The 5,839-nt window shown below is 42.5% G+C and overlaps 1 pseudogene; it reads right to left on the reverse strand.

Annotated features, from left to right (window-relative positions):
• Positions 1–1,827: 1,827 nt before the first annotated feature.
• On the reverse strand, positions 1,828–4,146 carry LOC104081654 (annotated as a pseudogene).
• Between the last annotated feature and the right edge of the window lie 1,693 nt (positions 4,147–5,839).

Raw genomic sequence — 5,839 nt, forward strand, 5'->3', positions numbered from 1 at the left:
AGGCTGAGGGGAGATCTTATCGCTCTCTAGAACAACCTGAAAGGAGATTGTAGTGAGATGGGTGTCGGTCTCTTCTCTCAAGTAACTAGCAATAGGGTGAGAGGAAATGGCCTCAAGTTGCACCAAGGGAAGTTTAGATTGGACATTAGGAAAAAATTCTTTACTGAAAGAGTGGTTAAACATTGGAACAGGCTGCCCAGAGAAGTGGTGGAGTCACCATCCCCGAAAATATTTAAAAGACGTGTGGGTGAGGCGCTCAGGGATGTGGTTTATTGGGCATGGTGGTGTTTAGTTGACTGTTGGACTTGATGATCTTAGATGTCTTTTCCAACCGTTATGATTCTATGTTTCTAAGTGGGAAGTGCCTCCTGGTCTTATAGATTAGATTTGTACACTGGGTATGGTTTAGTACTGCTAATGGAATGAAATGCTTCCATTGAAATAATTTTCCCTGGGGCATGTTTTCATAATCCTCCTGTGATACATGACACTGCAATCCAGGAGTCCATTTCATGAGTTTTTAATTATCCCTGCTAATTGTTCATTCATAACTAACTGTTTATTCATAAGGAGAGCATCAGGGTTTCTCCTATTGCATTAGGCATATGCTTTCCATGACCATGACTGATTTGGGTGTCCAGCAAAGGATTCCTGAAGGTGCATACTATCTGGGCATCTCAGCAGTGGCCACCTTCTTTCCTCCTTCAGCAGCTGAAACTCCAGGGTTACCAACAACTGTTCAGAAAATTGGAGGCACCAGAAGGGAATAAAACTGTTCTGGTACCCAGGCTCAAACTTCCACCAGTGGTTACCTAGCCAGTGTTGTCAGGGAGGTAGTGTCCTCCTAGACCACTCCAGTCTGTGCTACTGCATGGACTGAGGTGATCTTTATAGCTCCCCAGGGCTGTGGAGGAGGGATGAGTGAGACCTGGCCAAAGACCTGCCACCACCCCACATTCCTCAGCCCCAGAAAAGGGATTTGCACATTGGCCCGGCACTGCCGGCAGCATCTCTCATGCTGACACTGCCTCCCTCAGCAACCCTAACCCTCCATGGCCTCTGTCCTGGCCACCTGGCACACCAGGCTGGTTGTAAGTGTGATTGTGGGTGTCTTGAGCATTTTACCCTGCATTCTGCAAATTTTGTTTCTCTGCTTCAACCAGAAGTAAAACTCTTAGACAAACTAAAGTGAAAATGGTTTGTTTCAGACTAGTTATCCCCCTGGGTGATAACTGCAGGAAGATGGCCAGTTTGCTGTTCCCTGTTTGCGCTCCCCTCCCATTCAGACATTGAGTGTGTGTGATCCCTTCTTCTTGTGCTCAAGTGTCTGTGCTCTCACCCTGAAGAGTAATGGGGTGCAAAATGTGCTAATGGGATGAGAGCTCCAAATCATTACCCTAATGAGTGCCCTATTAAAACCAACGACAAATTAACATTCAAATCTGTCCCCAGGTAAACCAAAGGGAAGTGCTGCTGCAAGCAGGCTCAAGAATGAGGGTGAGTTCTACAACACACCTTGTTCTGTACTTTTAGGGAGGACACAATTCTATTTTGGCTCTCTGAGTAAGGTTGTCCTAAGTACGAGTGAAAGGAGAAGGGAACCATATCTCAAAGAACGCAAGTGACCCATTTCTGTGTTTTTGTTTGTTTGTTTGTTTTTTAAACACAACTTTGAAATATTTTGTGGATATATTTTATAAACTATGAGAATATAGGATTGCTTTATGAAATTACAACTTTCAAACATTCTTCTGAGAAACTTTAGAAGTTATGTGCTAGCAATACTCTATCTTCTTCAGTGTTAAGAATTGTTCAGTGTAAAACATACTACTTTCTTTTTCTTTTTCCTTCCCCCCCCGTCCCTCCCGGGGAATCAAACCAACAGGATCTGTTGACAAATCTCTTTGGCAGTTTTAGTATCAATGGTGGTTCCTCTGGATGCTCTATAAAGGAAGTCCTCAGAAGACAGTTGACTGGAGGATGCTGCTTGTGTGCCTTGAAGTTGGCTAGTTACAGTTCCTGTGTGAGGGGTATTAGTACTGATATCCATTACAATAAGACTCTGATCAGTTGCTGTTTCTCAAAACTCAACTTCAGCATTTCTAATGTCACCATCTAAGACCCTTCTTGTGGTAGTAAAACTATAATTTTTGGCAGCTATTCCAGTTTTCTTGCTGACTCTCTAAATACCTTCTTCACATACTGTCATTCCCAGAAAAGAAGATGGAGATTCATTTTCCTTCTTATTTATCTGAGTTATGCCTGTCCAAGTAATAGTGCTGTCAAATTCAATACTTTCAAGCTCCTTGTCACTATCACTATCAATGGTAATCACAACTGGAAAAGAATGTGCCGAGTTACACGTGTGATCTTTCTGGTGTTTATTCTTATGTTTTTCCTTTTTTTTGTTACGATGCATCACTGTATCATTTTTCCTTCATAGACTGTTTCCACACTTGGGCTCCTAATCTCTTTTTCATTGTCTTATATTTTGTCTTGCTACTTGCTTGATTGTCTGAAAGACCATCTTCATTTTTGTAGCAGTCACTGAATTTTGATGAAGTTTTTTTGTGGTCATTTCCTTTCTCTAGAATTGTGCTGTCCTTGACTGTATTGTCGAAGTGGTGAGTTTTGTAATTCTTTTTTCCAACAGGCTTTTCATTTTTAATTCCATCAGTACTTCCAGAGGGTGTCCTTGACCTGTTGCTTGATTGGCTACTTGACCTGCAGCTTTCCTAATAACAATAGTGTCTCTCATAGAGTCCCATCCAGTTATGCAGAGGGGTGTCTGAATGATACATCATTTCAGTAAAAGACTGTATACTGTATTCTAGAGTAGTAGCTTGCCTTGAATAGTGAGCATTACACCGAGTCCTCCTCCTGCCTGAGGATTCATAGACATCCTCAGACATGCTTTGACTATAAAAAGTAGAACCCTCTGGTATATTTGGCAATTGTCTCTCGTATAATAATGATGACTGTCTATGCTTCTCGATCTTCTTTTGCCAGGGCCTTTGCTAAGTGCTCGCGATCTACTTACTTCTCTGGATGTGGTGCCTTCATGACTTAGAGAGCCCCTCTGGCTTTCTTGAGAGGTGCTGGTGTCAGGAGTTCTCAACCTCCTCTTGTTTCTTTTGCTCCTGTGTATGCTACTGTTTCTTGATAATGTCCTTTTAAGCTGACTTTTACCACAATGCTCCTTCCTAATCCTACAGCCATGACTGCCTGGACTGTGCTGTGAACAGGATTGTAGACTTGTGGACTTTCTTTTTCTGCACAATCTGTGATTTCAAGGAGAGCACATTGTGTCCCTTCTTGAAGAGGGATCCCAGATCAAGTCCTGTGGAGATAGGTCTTTTACTTTAAATTTTTCTTACCATCTTTCTTCTTGACTATAGGGGATGAGCAGCTTTTACACCTACCTACATTCTCTGAATATATGGAGGAGTATAGCAAAAAACTTCTGCTTGGTTCACTGTCACTACAACTGTGAAACTGAGTTGGCTGCTGTTTCTTCATGTCTTTCTTTTTCTCTTCCCTGACTGACTGCTCAGTGTCCAAAGGCAGGTCAACCGGTTCTGGTGTCCTCTCAGATAATGGCTTAACATACCAAAGAATAACACAATTGTCCAAAGAACAGTCATTTAAGTCAGTATTAGCTTGTAGCTGAATTACTGTTCAGTTCTCTTCACAGCAAAGTCCTTACCAGAACTTTCTGAAACCTCTAGAGGAGAACTTATGGTTGCATGAACCTCTCTCTCCTGAAATGGAACATGATAGCCCTAGAGTTTCATCGCCCAAGGGGGATTGATCAATACCAGTCACAGATGCACTGTGATCTAGTTCTTGAGAATCTGCCTCATATGGAGACATTGTAATAATTGATGAGTCTGAACAGCTTTTCTCATCATACAACGGAGCAGGAGAGACATATTTGGCATGCTGATCATATGCTTCTAAGTTAAAAGGAGGTAGGGCAACACTGACGAATTCAGCTGAAGTATGGTGTTCCCATGTTAGGGTATTATGGTAAGGAAATCTCCAGCCATCAGGGTTGGCAAAAGAGCCGTCTTCTGAAGGTCTGAGTATGTACTCATCATAAATCTGTGGAAAATAGAATAGAAAGACTGCTTGCAGAGCAGGCATTCTGCTTTTGTTTTTGACCACTCCTGGGAAAAAACAGAAACAGAACCTGTGGAAGCAGTGATCTAGATAGCCAGCACTGTCAAATCTGTCCAAGCAGGTGGGGCTTTAGAATCAAGAGATGCTTATTTAGAATCAGCAAATGTACTGGTTTTGACTGGGATAGATTTCTTCATAGCACCTTGTATGATGTTATGTTTTGGATTTGTGATTAAAACAGTGTTAATAATGCCTGGATGTTTTAGTTATTGCTGAACAGTGCTTACACAGCCTCAAGCTCTTTTGTGCATCTCAGGCTGCCCTGCCAGCGAGTAGGCTGGGAGTGCACAAGAAGTTGGGAGGGAACACAGCTGGACAGCTGACCCCAACTGACCAAAGGGATATCCCATATCATATGACATCATGCCCAGCAATAAAAGCTGTGAGAAGAAGAAGGAAGTGGGGGACGTTTGGAGTTATGGAATTTCTATTCCCAAGTAACTGTTGCATGTGATGGAGCCCTGCTTTCCTGGAGATGGCTAAACACTTGCCTGCTGATGGGAAGCAGTGAATGAATTCCTTATTTTGCTTTGCTTGCATGTGCAGTTTTTGCTTTATTTATTAATCTGTCTTTACCTCAACCTATGACTTTTCTCACTTTTACCCTTCCAATTCTATCCCCTATCCCACTGGGGGGAATGAGCAAGCAGTTGTGTCATACTTAGTTGCTGGCCAGGGTTAAACAATCATAGAATCATAAAATCATAGAATGTTAGAATCATAGAATGGTTTGGGTTGGAAGGGACCTTAAAGATCATTTAGTTCTAATCCCCCTGCCATGGGGAATCCACTAGATCAGATTGCTCAAAGCCTCATCCAACCTGGCCTTGAACAATTCCAGGGAGGTGGCATCCACAAGTTCTCTGGCAACCTGTTCCAGTGTTTCACCACCCTCACAGTAAAGAATTTCTTCCTAATATCTAATCTAAATCTACCCTCTTTCAGTTTAAAACCATTACCCCTCATCCTACCACTACAATCCCTGATAAAGGGTCCCTTGTCATCTTCCCTCTAGGACCCTTTAAGTACTGGAAGGCTGCTGCAAGGTGTCCTCAGAGACTTCTCTTCTCTAGGCTGAACAACCCCAACTGTCTCAGCCTGTCGTCATAGTGGAGGTACTCCAGCCCCGTGATCATCTTTGTGGCCCTCCTCTGGGAGGCCCTGCTCTGGTCTGTTGGCATTCTGTGCAACTTACTTCTGCTAGCGTAGGACAAAATGGTGCTATCCACTGCAAAGACCTTAGCTGCTGAAGTCATGTTCAACAAAAGAAAGAGACAGAAAGACCATTACTCTTCCAGAAAGAAAAAAAATGTTAATGTCTAGACAAGAAAACCGTAACTATTGTCTTTAAAATTAAAAAAGCCAGCATTAGCCAGCTCTGACAGAATATCAAACAAACAGACAACGCAACACTAACTACTTTGCTTGGTTTCTCTGCAGAACCCTTGAGAAGTGTAGGTGTCATGGGTAAATTTCATCCCAACAGAGAAAAGAAGAACTCCAAAAAATATCCAGGCTTAGGAAATACATTTCTAGAGAACCTGCTCTTCCCAATGAAGTAATCTAATCTGTCTTCACTAACAAGAGCAGAACTGTCTTTTCTCCTCCATTTTTAAGTGGAGGTCCTTATTTGCAGCACCACCTCTTTCAGGGGAAC

Source organism: Fulmarus glacialis, unplaced genomic scaffold (genome assembly GCF_000690835.1).
Source record: "Fulmarus glacialis isolate BGI_N327 unplaced genomic scaffold, ASM69083v1 scaffold5199, whole genome shotgun sequence".
NCBI lineage: Eukaryota > Metazoa > Chordata > Aves > Procellariiformes > Procellariidae > Fulmarus > Fulmarus glacialis.